The sequence below is a fragment of the Columba livia genome, chromosome 5 (genome assembly GCF_036013475.1).
Source record: "Columba livia isolate bColLiv1 breed racing homer chromosome 5, bColLiv1.pat.W.v2, whole genome shotgun sequence".
NCBI lineage: Eukaryota > Metazoa > Chordata > Aves > Columbiformes > Columbidae > Columba > Columba livia.
Window position 1 is genome coordinate 45,309,641 of NC_088606.1, and position 13,553 is coordinate 45,323,193.

The following is a 13,553-nucleotide window of genomic DNA, read 5'->3' on the forward strand; positions in this document are numbered from 1 at the left end:
GAGAACTTGCTGCAAGAGTGTCAGCAGCTGCCCTGGCTTTTAATGATGAACAAAAGAAAGGGTCATCTTAGCTGTCATCATATACATATATGTGAAAGGTTGTAAAAAGAGACAAAAGGGCTGTAGCATTTGTCAGGTGTGATTTCTTTTCTGGTTTTGAGCGTTGGGTTGGTGGAGATTATTGCAATTCTATAAGTTTAAGGCCAGAGTACAAGCCTGCACAGTATGCATGAATTGCTAACTGGGAAGAAGGTTGAGCCAAGGTAGTACAGACATTTAACTTTTCCTTTCCTGCTTGTCAGAAATTTACATTTTACTTGGCTTTTGCAGAGGCTGAAGAATTCTGCACGTTAGCTTCAGTTTCTGCCTTTTCACAGGTCTCTTACCTCAAAACCAAAAAAAGTTATTTTTAGGAATTCATTATGGTTCAGTATTTTCTGGTTCTCAGTGGTTTAATGCAGTTACTCTCAGTACTTGCTCAGATCTTGATTAAAATATGCAGAAGCGACAGAATATAACCCTGTAAATCCATCTCCTTTACTCCTAAATGGGAAAGGTTAATGGCTTCTAGGGTCCTTCATGGGCTTCTGCTCCTGCAGAGTGGGGTCTCAAGGGTACTGGTGAGCAGTCAGAGGTACTCAGAACCACTCTGAGGAACCGCTAGTTGGTTCGGGCTGCTGCGCACTGCATAGCGCTGGGCTGTCCTGTGCTGCAGGACCTGGGGAAGGTGGCAATCTGGGAGCAGGTGACCAAGGCTGGACCTATCAACTGCCCTCACAGAACAGTTGGTCCTGTTCTCACTGAGGGCTCCTGTGAACCAGCTTTGGGAAGAGCTGGAGTGACAATTCACTCCTAGTTTTGGAGAGTGAAATCCATAGGTACTGGTACTGTTCAGTACTTCATAAAAACCTTTCATACATGTCCATAAACATGAACTGCAAGACAATGATATATACAGAAAGAGGGACTACTGCATTTATATAAAAACACATTGGTAGATACAGTTGTAAGGACACTGTACCTTTTACCTTTCTGAATGGAAAAATCCCTTAGAAGAGGCAATTCAATTAGTGCTACAACTTGTTTTAATAGTTACCGAATTTAAGCCATTTCAGTAGCATCCTACAGGTTAATTAGGCCATAATCTGATTCCCAAAAGGAGGAAATGTGAGGACAAGTAAGACAGTGAAATGGGAACACTATTCCTGGTGTGAAAAACTTCACATGGGGCTGTGCAAATAATTGACATCTTGATTTGCTTGCTGAACCAGGAAAAAAAAATAAAGGCAGGTCAGCAGCAGTGACAAAACCAATTCACTTGCTTGTGTCCTCAAACGAGGTAAAAAATTTCCTTCTTTTGGAGGTATTCCACATTCTAGAAAATATTTGGCTAAACACTGAGTCAAGGGTATGGCATGGGTGGTTAGGACATTCACCTCAGATGTGAGCCAATCCAGCAGCCATATCTACTGATGGGGCATTGAATTATCTAAAACACAATGGAACAACTTTAGATAAACAAATTCTTCTGAGTCTGGATCTATTGGTCAGAATGAAGACAATAACAACTTCTGGGTTTTGCAAAGCTGTCACCAAAATGGTTTTCATGTTTGGAGAATGACGTCTGTGTGGGAGATGAAAGAGTTTTTTGCTGTGAAACAGTCTTTTTGCTGAAAAAAGCATGTCCAGCACTTTTCATGTATGTAGTAGTAAATAATAGAGTAGGAAACTGTGGATAATTAGTTTTGCTTCTGAATTTAAGTATTTCCTAGATTATAGTCCTGTATTTAGAGGGCAGTGGAAATTGAGGTCACAAGAGACATTCAGAAAGTCCTTAGGTGCTTTGAATGCTTTACTTCAGAGATCTCATCTGGAAATACGCAGTTTTGGCCATAATAAGATGCCTGCCTTGAACCTTTGAAACAAGACTTCTATACATTCCTGCATCGACCTGAACTTTCTTTTTCAGCTCACTAGTTAAATTATTTTGAACTTCCATTTACAACTCAATCTCAACCAGGACTCCATCTCCTATGTTATGAATGTTGAAAATGTTCTAAAAAATTTCCTGCTTTCTTTTTTTCCTGGTCAAACTCTGCATCTGTTCCTGTGCTCCCAGTGCAGTGTCCAAGCCAAAGGAACAGGTTCCACATATTTTGCAAACTCTTTCTTCCAGAAGGTTTTTTGACCAATTGTGATAGGCTTAAGTAAATAAAAATACCGAGGAAAAGTGCAAATAAGAACTTGGATCTAAATCTGCTTTTCATGGTTCTTGAACCACTGAATTGAATACTTGTTTTTGTTCTGGTTGTTTTATGGTTTATGGAAGATATGGTAATCATCTATAATTCTTACAGATATTCAGATTATTCTGCATTTAATAAGAGGATTTGAGTTTTTCGCATACAATTAGAAGGATGGTTCATTCTGTTTAAAATAGGATACAAAATTTTCAAGTTGATAGATAGCTGAAAGATATATATATATATAATGAATTGCTCATGAAAAGGAAAAGCCTATATAATGTTCTTTTCTAGGGATGACTCCTCTCTCTGTCTGTCATTCACATGCCATGTCCATGTAAAGCTCTAAAGCAGTCACAGAGGAAATGAATTATCCAAGCCTGTGGTGCACAGGTAATGTTTACAGTCTTCTCTGGGAAATAAAGTTCCTCTTCTTCATACTGGTTCTCTCCTACCCCTTCCCTTCCCTTCCCTTCCCTTCCCTTCCCTTCCCTTCCCTTCCCTTCCCTTCCCTTCCCTTCCCTTCCCTTCCCTTCCCTTCCCTTCCCTTCCCTTCCCTTCCCTTCCCTTCCCTTCCCTTCCCTTCCCTTCCCTTCCCTTCCCTTCCCTTCCCTTCCCTTCCCTTCCCTTCCCTTCCCCCTACTCCACATAGCAATGCATACACTCTGTGCAAAGGGAAGATCCTTTCCAAGGCAGTATTTACGGAACCCAGACATTAAAAGAATGGAAAAAAGTCTCAAGGACATTCCATTTTCATGTTTGATTTTGCAGTTCTGTAGAGATCCAGAAAAGAAGATGTTTCAAAGCCTCTGGCTGTGTCATCTCAAACTTTGATTTCTACCACGTTTAGTAATCTTAGATTTGGTCTGCAATGGAATGGAAAATGTCAATATTTATGGTAAGGAACATAAGGGAGGAAGTCTTCTTACACCAGTACACACCTACCCACCCATCCATACACCCACACACCCACAGAAACAAAGCAGCTGCTTTTAATCTGCATAACTGCAATTTTGGGATTATGCACTGGTCAATTCCTATTGATGAACTACTTTTCTGCTATCATGAGGCTATGTATATTGATCTTGAAATAACCAACAAGACTAAGAGTATTTATCTGGGGATCAAGAATGTGAGAAGTCTGGTTTGCAGATAACAAGTAATGTATCTTGCTAAGTGTCTTAAAGATAATCTATAAAGTCACTGGGATCAGGAATCACACGATTTTGTAAGGATCCTTCTGAACTGGTATGACTCATGGGTGCTGTTTTTTTTTGGGTGGATGGAGCTTCCAAAAGGTTTGTTCCCAGCCTACACAAAGGCTTCCTTGACATACACCACACCACTTTATAAAATTCAATATTGCTTTTATTTTATTTTATTTTATTTCCCCAGAATGGCAATTAGTTAACAAAAGAGGGTTGACTGAATTAGCATTGTGTATGAGCAGAAATAAGCATGGTTAATTTTCACATACCTCCTTCATAGTAGGCATTACTGGCAGATGTAAGGAGAAAGGCAGAAGAGGAAGTGACAGTGCTTTCACAGAGCTGGCTGCAAAATAGATTGCAAGCAGGCAAGTGGGGAATTTTAAAGAGATTGGATGATACTGTGGAATAAGATATGATAAAAAAATCTTAACATGTGTCAGGATTTTTTCACAATAGTTACTGTAAAGACAGTTTCTCTTTCGGGAAAACTCGCAATGTTGGAAACATTTGTAACAGTATCAAGAACGGTTTTTCTTTAGCAGTACTGTCTTGTAGTATAAGTTCATCAGATCTTGTAAGATAACCAGGTTCAGGCAGCCAGTATTTGACTGAAGAGTACCAGAAAGAACATTTACAGCTGAATGGATGTTAGAACTCTGCAGGTGACATTTTCCTTCTGATACAGAACCAGCTGTGTGCTAGAAAAGATGTTGTACCTCAGAAAGGTCTACAAGTGTGTTGATTACAGATACTGTGCTCGATTTGGTAGGGGGCTACTTGTACCAGGCAAAAATTTCACTTCAGGTAATTCAGTTGACTCTACTCAGCTGTCTTTGGTGTTTTCAGTGTTTCTTCTCTTTGCTTCCTTTTCTAGGAGGCTTTCCACTTTTCCTTTGTGTTCTTAAGGGCATTCTCGAGTAGTGGCTTTGCTGTGGCAAACAAAAGAGTCTTAAGCTTGCGGATCATTATATATTGTATTAAGTTTGCGAACACAACATAGGCATTGTGTAGACACTGGAAGTGTGAACATAGCTTTGAAAGAACAATTTAAATGGTGAATTAAAGGAGAATCTTCAAGTAATAAGGAAGGTGACAGAAGACTTGCATTGTTCTGATATTGTTCATTAAAGGGCATTTCCTGTGGTTACAGGCACACACAGGCTATATACATGTAAATATATATACATACATAGACAAATTATATGTATACAGTTTATATACATACATTTATACACATGCATACACAAATGCAAACACTAGATGATTATCGCATAATTATAAGAAGCTTTGGAAACCTATTTGATACATGTAGTATCTGTTTGCACTGTTTGATTCACAAAGCATTATCTGAGCTATCTCCTGAGAACAAAATTCGTGTTTTGGGGACCAGTGCTCCGTGGAACTAAGAAATTATTTTGAAAGAGGCTAAATGAAGTTTAGATGTCTGGAAAATGGAAAGCCAGGTGACAAAAACTACTAGTGTGTGGAGGCTAGTTTCTACTACCTCTGGCTAAAGTTTTGGTGTTCAGCCTTTGTGAAAACTAGATTGCTTGCTCGTAAAAAGGAAGTTAGTTTTCAATTTTCCTCTCAGTGACATCTGAGTTCACCACTTCTATCTAATTGCCTAATTGCTTTGTTCATAATAATAAAGCATACATTGGCCAAAACCAGACATTACTGGCAAAGAAAGGCATGAAAGAATGGGCTTGTTGTTAAAACTTAATATGAAAGTATCTTTACATTCTCATGGCAAGTGTTTTTCTCCTTTTCTATTTTCTTACATTGTTATTCTCAAACTCAAAAGGTGCTTCCTTCATTTCCCAAATAAAAAGTCTGAGCATTCCTTATAACAAAACAACATAGCTTAGTAGGACTTTGATTTCAAAGACTGTAATTTATGCTGAGACTCACTCTGTTCAGCTTTGTTAAACATAACCACCATGGTGACTCTGTGGCTGGAAACCATGTCCTAAGGCAGGGAACAGGCTGCTTTGGTCCAGCCATCATTGGGAAAGCAAACCCCTATGAGATTAGGCTGCACTGTAACTTGAGTGACCTAGAAATCAGGACTGATGGAAGCATATCTACTCCCATCTCTCCATGACTAAATGCGTGATGTCTACTGGAGTTGCAAAGAAACAAAGTCCTCAGTACGGGGAAGATAATTTAACTGGCTGAAAATAATTTACACTGGAAATTCCTGTCCTTTTTAGGCAGTATCATCTGTTTCACTGAGTAGACGGTAGAATTCACTGTGGTTCAGAAACCCAAAACATGATCTATGTCTCTTTTGAAGACATTTGCACTAACTGCAAGGCAAGATATTGAGTGTCTGAATCTGGGACTTTGACGTAAATGATATTGCTGTCTGGAGGAAACATTCAGAAGATGTCCCTGAAGTAACAAGGCAACTTCCAAACTCAGCTTTGATAGAATATATCATACTATTCAGCTTTCATACTCATATCAGTTAGCATTCCCTTTAGATCTGCAAATTGCTTATATGGCCTTCATCACTTAGCACTTCAGTACTCTAAGATATAATATACATACTTTTACTGGCTAACTTCTTGGCCGGAGAATTCATGGAAATTCCAGATAGAGTAAGACTAATAGTTCTTACAGACTGAACAACTCAAGCGACTCTAAGCAGGACATAGAGCTGGCTGCTGATTCAAATTCAGCCTGGGTGAGTGGTTTTCAAAGTTCTTCCTTTGACAAGAAAGCAACAGGATTAGCTCTTGTGAAAGCAACAGGAATAAGAAGTCAAAAAGTTACTGGTAGCTGGCATGAAGTAGCTGTGCTTCAGCAAAAGAGGCTGCAGGGAGTTTTAGAAGAAATTCAGAATTACAGTGCATATGGCAGAATCACCGGTGGCCTTTTGGGCTGGAGTAGAGAGGTGTTGCATTAGCCTCCTCTGAGATGTGCTAATAGATCTGTGCACAGGGGAGGTGGAATAGATGTAGCAAGGTGCTCTGCAGATCAATTTGAGGTGCACCAGCAGAGTAGCGTGTGGGGAGTTAATATAAAACCTTCCCAATGTGCTGCTGGCTTACTGCCACCAATATTAAATCCTTGATTTTCTGCCCACGATGTACACTCAGGATAAAATTTACAAGCGCACTGCTGAGAAAATATTCCCTGATCCCCACACAAGCTGTACATTTCTTTTGGCATCTCAGTTTCTTTCGGTGTTTAATCCCTCCTCACCTCCCCCCCTCCAACACTGTTTGTCTGCAGAGGCTTGTCAGCAGCTGAAAGAATATGGTTTCTAATAGCTTGAGTAGAGCATTTACTTTTTTTTTTTTCATGAATTGAGGAAGGATGAAACGTTTGTTGACAAAACTGTACTGTGAAATTGGGAATTGTAAGAGTTTATTTAACATTTACACTCACATATTTTTCATGGCTGTTTGTATATTCAGTTCCCACATATATTTATATAGCCTTCATACGTATTTCATGCACATTGCAAGATTGTAGATTTCAAAAAATATAGAAAATATATCTTTCATAAAAAATTTAAATTGTGAAATTTCGCAGATCCCAGTAAGTGCAGGCCCGCACAATAAGTTTTTTCACCTGGACTTGAAAAAAACCTTAGAGAGAATTTTATGAATTTCAATGCTGCCTTCAGGTTTGCAAGGAACTTAAAATATGTAGAAGCCAGCAGCCCTATCTCCTCAAAACTCCCTGAGCTCCAAGTGAGGCAGTACTGGGGAAGGGCTTAGCTTCAGGGACTCAATGCTGGGACACCTTTCGGCTTCCCTTGGGCACTCGGGAGCCGTGGATGGAGACTGCCACTCAGCTGGCCGCAGGAACTGCTCACACACAAACTGTGTGTTCTTCTTCCAAACTACCTGTGAGGGAAGCCTGATGCATAATACATGTTATGGGAAATGCACAAAGGGAAACATAGGCAAAACACTGTGAATGTGTATTGGGGGACTTGCAAAAGTTGTGAGGTGGAAAATCAACATTACAGCTGGCTACTCCCAACTTTGATGACATATGCAGATGGAATGGAGTTGGCTCCAGAATTATTTAATTTTTCTAATTTCACACTGACAATAACAGAAACTTGAGCTTGCTGATAATCATAGCTTCCTAATCTTTCTAAAAATCTGCACACAGAAATGAAAAAAAAGGTACAATATTCTTTTGAGCTTGTTATATGTTTGCCCAACCAATCAGCAGACCTTTGAGTGATCTTGGCGTCCCAGAGATGTTATAAAGATTCTTTACAGGTATCAGGTCCTTTTTGCATAGATGAGAAAGTAGGGCTGGAACCTAAAATAATTCTTGTGAAATACTCACCCAGTTCTTGTTGAGGCAGGCTTGCTCTGCTTCCATTCTATAAGTAGCAAACTTTATTTTCAACTGGGACTGTCATCCCTTATTGTCCATGAATGTTATATTAACTTAAAATGGAATTTTTAAAGTATTTATTAATTATTTATTTACACACTTTCATATTTTCCATCCTGTGAGAATGACCTTCAAATATCAGATTGAAAAATGGGATCGTGTTGTGTATGTTGGAGCTGAAATTGTGAGCATGCTTCAGAGAGATGACAAAGTTTCTCATTTATATAGTTAATCACATAAAACGATGAATTATTTATATGGTTGATACTGAGTTACACAAAATGATGGGCTTTGAGCTTACTGTGACCATACAAGAATGAGACGTTTCAGTCATAACAAAAAGTTTCAGGAAAATTTTAGCTCAATGCTGAGTAACAGTCTACAAGCAATCTAGTTGTTAAGGCCAATTAAGAAAGACACAAAGAATGAAATATAGATCACCATTATGTCACTATAGAAATCCATGCTGCAGGTGTGTGGTGTGCAGCCCTATCTTAAAAAGGATGTAACAGAATTGGAAAAGAATCAGAAAAAGGTCGAGAATTGTTTTCACATGAGGAGTGTCTTTGAGTCCTGGGACCCTTTGAGCTTTGAAAGAGTGTGACTTGAGACAGAATGTGGCAGAGGTCTACAAGACCATGAGTGTCACAGAGATGGTGAATGCAAACTGGTTGCTTGCTGTGTCTTCCAAGAGATGATCTAAGGTTTGTCTAAAGGACTTACCAGCTGGCAGGCTCTAAAATCTCAAATGGAAGTGATTCCTTGTGTGATGTAGATGTAAATTCTGGAACTCCTTCCATAGGGTGCTGCAGATACCAAAAGTTTATGCAGATGTGAGAAAATCTTCCATATTACTTCTAATTTTATCCCCTCTGTGACTCTGGACATTATATAAAAGACTGAGCAGTGAACTGATCGGTCCCAGTTAGCCTGCTGGAGTGATTCCCCTGGAGCAGCAATGACTCAGTAGTAAAAAACAACATAAAAACTCCAAAGTCTGCCAGGCAACACTTCCCTTTAAAATGGACTGAAAGCAAACAAAGCAAATTGATTGGTCAATGCAACTCACATTGGTGTTAAGTTCAAGAATGCTGCTCAGGCACAAAGGAACTCACATTTGTTGGTTGAGGAAAGACAGGAATGAGATGAATTCTTCATAGTCATTTCTTCAGACACTACTCCTGAGGCAGGGAGTTTTACTGCTGAGACTACTGACACTAGATCAGGTCCTTGGGAAAAGAGAAAAGCAGCAAACATTTTATTTTGTGAAGGATTACAGTTGTGGAATGAATCCCTGCTGCTGTCTTGAGTAAACTGGGGCTGACTAATGTCTGCAGCCATGAGGAAGGAATGTTTTGTAATCTATAGTCTCTCTTAGAAGATACAATTCCATCCACCATACTAAATCACAGGAAATGTTACCTCTTGTTGAGAGTGTGAGATTAAGGCAATGAAAATTTCTCTTTCTTAACCCTGTTTCTTGTTCTTTGTTCATCTGTCTTCAAACAAGCAAGCAAAACCAAAAAAAAAGAAAGAAGTAAAATACCTTTCCAGGACAGTCTTCTTGGGACTAAATGTAACTCACAAGTGCCTCTTTCTAGGATAGAAACTCTATCAAAAAAATCTGTGTCAAATTAAGATGTAATGGTTGTTGCTACTAGCCCATTCTAACACAAGGCTGAAGAGACTGAAATTTTGCTGTTCAGGAAGAAGGAATTATTTTTTTAGCAGGTTGTGTAAGAGCATCTTAAGTTACATAAAGTGGTAGAGTGCTGACCAGAGCTGATCCCACCCAGTGGAGGGTGACAGCAAGGGGTCCTGCCCTGTCCTTGCTCTTGTCACCTCAGACTGCTTCAGCTGAATTTCCCCTATGAATTCCTGCCATCTTTCTTCAGTCATGAAGGGCTGTTTATTGCTTTACCTTTTGCAATGCACTTACAATCAGGAGTAACCTAAACTTTTCACAGCAAATAAAATTAATTCATTTCTCTCTGAAGAGCAAAATCAATGCATTTCCTTGAGTAATAATTTTTGTTACTACGAAGTCTGTTTTCTGTCTGTTTTTCTTTTATTTGTGCATAGAAAATTGCTACGCTGATCTGCATTAGTGTTTGCCCATGACCATATTGTATCCCCTTTCCTTACATTTTCCCAGTTGCCTTGATTACAGGTACAAGCCTTCTTGTTACAAGAGAAAAACTAGTCCAGACTTATTGCCAGCATTTTATTCACAGCATTTCCTAAACCAGCTGTGTCTCGCTTACATTAAGCCTATTTATGTCTCATGCGATGTTAGCAATGGTAGAGTAGTACCAATGACAGCAATAACGTAACAGGGTAAGGCAACTTCTCTAGACAGACACCTTCTTGGAGTACACTGCTGTTCTTCTCCCCTTTAGCAAATCTACATCCTACTTGGGAAACTGGTCACACCTTGATATATACAGTGATTTTTTTCAAAGGGTCCTAATAAAATCCCATTTATTCCTGAAAAACTCTGTAGTTCTTATGTTATGAACGTTTTTGTGTCACTGCTGCACCTGGAGATCTTACTGAATCTGAGGTCACATTTTGGTGGGCATTATACCAATCTTTTAAAAACACATATACACAGACCTATACGTGTAGGTTTGTGGTTTACGATTATAAAGAAGTCTCTAATTAGAGACAGATTGTCTTTTGTTAGAATCTACTGATAGTAAGAAAAATTGACAAGTTGCAATACTCAAACACCTCTACTCATTAGAACAGAAGCAACAAACTTCAAACTGGGTGCAAGCTGGGATTAGAAACTGTAATGTAATTTAATTATGTTAATCAACTAGAGAGTTGGAGTGAAAAGGTGACTGGTATCTGTAGAAGGGAAGATGTTAGCAAAGAGATAGGTGAGAATGTTGTTCGCCCTGAGGGGGAGAAAGAGAGGAAAACATAATTATCACCTAAGGAGATGGGTTATGGGGAAAATTGCAACATGTACTACACAGACATATATTTAAAACCAATAGCTACACAAAATACTTGTAGTCAAGCTAGGTGAAGGGAACAAAGGTGCAAAGATGGGAAGTAATTCACTCTTTTTCTGTATCTTCCTCTGCTATAACTTTCTGCAACAAATTGCCTCTCTTACAGCTCCTGAAGCCCATCAGTTCTTTAGGAGAGAAAGTGTGGCCTAATGAGGTGAGGTAGCTTAACTCCGACTGCCCTGTGAATAAATCAGCAACAGAGTTAGGAGCTGTGACCTCTCCTTAATGAATCTCCCTGACTTAACTCCTCACCCTTGCTGGGGGCTTAAGATGGACCTCAGCTGAAGTTTGTTTTCTTTTTCTCTGTTGTTATGTGTGTCTGAAAATGTTGTTTTATTAGGCAGCTTTGCTTCTAAGAGAGAGAATAAAAAGTTGAAATAAAGGTTGAAGAATAAAATCCACCTCTGAACCTCAGAGCAGCATGGAAATGAAAGCTGTCATGAAGAATGTCTGTCTTTTAAATTACTCATCCATCACTCATCCTGGATGATAAGTAAACAGCTGGGTCTGGTGTAGCAGCCTCACTCTCTGGAGGAAAATGGTTTACACAGTGGGGAAGTTTATATTTCCCATTTATTGTCTGACTGAATGTGTAATAAAGGACAGTCAGAGTCTGAGTCAGGTCATTAGCATCTCTTAATATGTGAGGATTTCACAATTTGACATACCCTGGCCAGAAGATGGGATGGAAAATCAGAGTTGCTGCTGGAGCATGAGTAAAAAAGATAAATTAAAAATGACATCTACCCTAACCTTCATTACATTATTAAAGCTCTTTCCATCTGATCTCAAATGCCATGTGGATGGGTCAATTTGCAGATTGCCATGGACATCCTAATGTTCATGTAGGCACTTCAAGACAAGCTGTCATAAATAGTTAAGTTGCCCTGGGAGCAGAGCCAAAATGCATTTCAGTGATGGCTGCAGAGATGCCTGCTAAAAAGCAAACAGCACATTAGCAGCCCTCAGAGTTATTGTGCAAATGGAGTGTGAAATTCTGGTCCATTGCTCTGCACTATAACTTTTTGTCTCCCTGATAATGATTAAGAGAAGCTTTGCTTGATTTGATGGTGGGTGGAAAGAAGGGTGTGAAAAATGAAAAAAACTCCTTTGGTTGTTTCACTTGACCTTCAGGAAACTCCAAAGGAGGTTCGTTTGATCTACACATAGAAGAATTAACTGTCTTTGTTTGTTCTAAAACCTGGTGCTGAATTTAGAAACCCAGAGATGCATGATGTGGAATTACCATAAAAGAAAATGTCCCAAGCAGTTATTAAATATTTAAAAGGCAATCTTAACCTAACTGTTGGCTGAAATGAATGAAGGGGGAAAGATTCTACTGTAGCCCTTGGGAAGAAATGCTACGCTTAAAATGCACAAGATAGGAAGTGATCTGTGGTTCTGTGTTAATTTACCAGAAATTATTCTTTTTACATTTTCATTACTATTATTAATGATAATACTTTCAGAACATCTTACATCTCAAAGTGTTTCAAATAATTAAGCCTCCTAGTTATAGGATGATTGCCGCTGGTTAAGTACGAAGTGCAATGCCTTAAAAGGTGGGTAGGTATCATCCCGTTTTACCACCGAGATGGAGAGGGATATAATGATTTGTCTAGTCTTGCAACAGCATCAGATGCAGGGGCAGAACATAAATTTTCTGACCTGCAGCTCCACTTAACTGGGCTGCCTGTCCAGAACATTAATTTCATCTGTCTTCTGGTACTAACCAATAGACACAAAAGTAAAGGCCTGAGCAATTGACCCAAAGGTTACTGAAATAACTGGCAATGTTTTGAAGGTGCTTTAGATCAGTCTCAAAATTTGCTCTTTAATTGCATGTGCATTTTATTTTCTACTTGCCAAACACAAGGACTCTTGATGTTTTAGACAGTGGATCCCTCTGAAACTGAAAACCATCTCTGAAAACATAAACTACAGTGGCAGAGCCAAACCAGAGGACCAGGGGTCTAGTTTCTGCTTAACCACTAGGTCAAGCTTCTTCCAGTAATTGCTTTTAGTTTCACACACTAGGTAAAACATATTACAGTGATCAAACACATGCATTGGGCCAAGCCACAGTTCTTCCAAAGAACAAGCTCAGGTCAAGCATTTCTGTATTTGTTACTACCCCAATTTTACAGAAAACAAGATGAATGCTTTTGATTTGCAGTGAAAAGCCTTCATCAGTCACAATTTGTTACTGAAAACAAAAAAGAAATAGAAAACAAGGCTCAATCAGTAACTGAAAACAAGCAGGGAAAAGTTCGCTTGTGGATCTTATGACATCATATCAGTTTTTCAATAGTTGTTGCAAGTTTTGCCAGTTTTAGAGGCTGGATTATCTGCCTCTGGGGAGAAAAGTTAAGACTTTTCTCTGCTAGTTGAACAGCTATGCTAAGTACCATATAAGAAGTCCACAGCAGGTTTAGTGAGACCTTGAGACTATGCTATTATTAATTAACTAGATCAGTCTAATACGCAAATTAAATACATTATCCAGGGATCACAGAAGGCAGGGATACTACCCCAAAATGGGAGCCACATCCTACCTAAATTCACAGAAACGAAGTAAGAGAAAGAAGAGGATGATTCTATTCTCATTGCTAAAGTTGGCACAATATATTTCTAGCCTAAAATTGAAGCCTCTATTGTACTGGAGAGTTCCATAGCTGTAAATAATAAAAATATTAGTTTTCCTACTC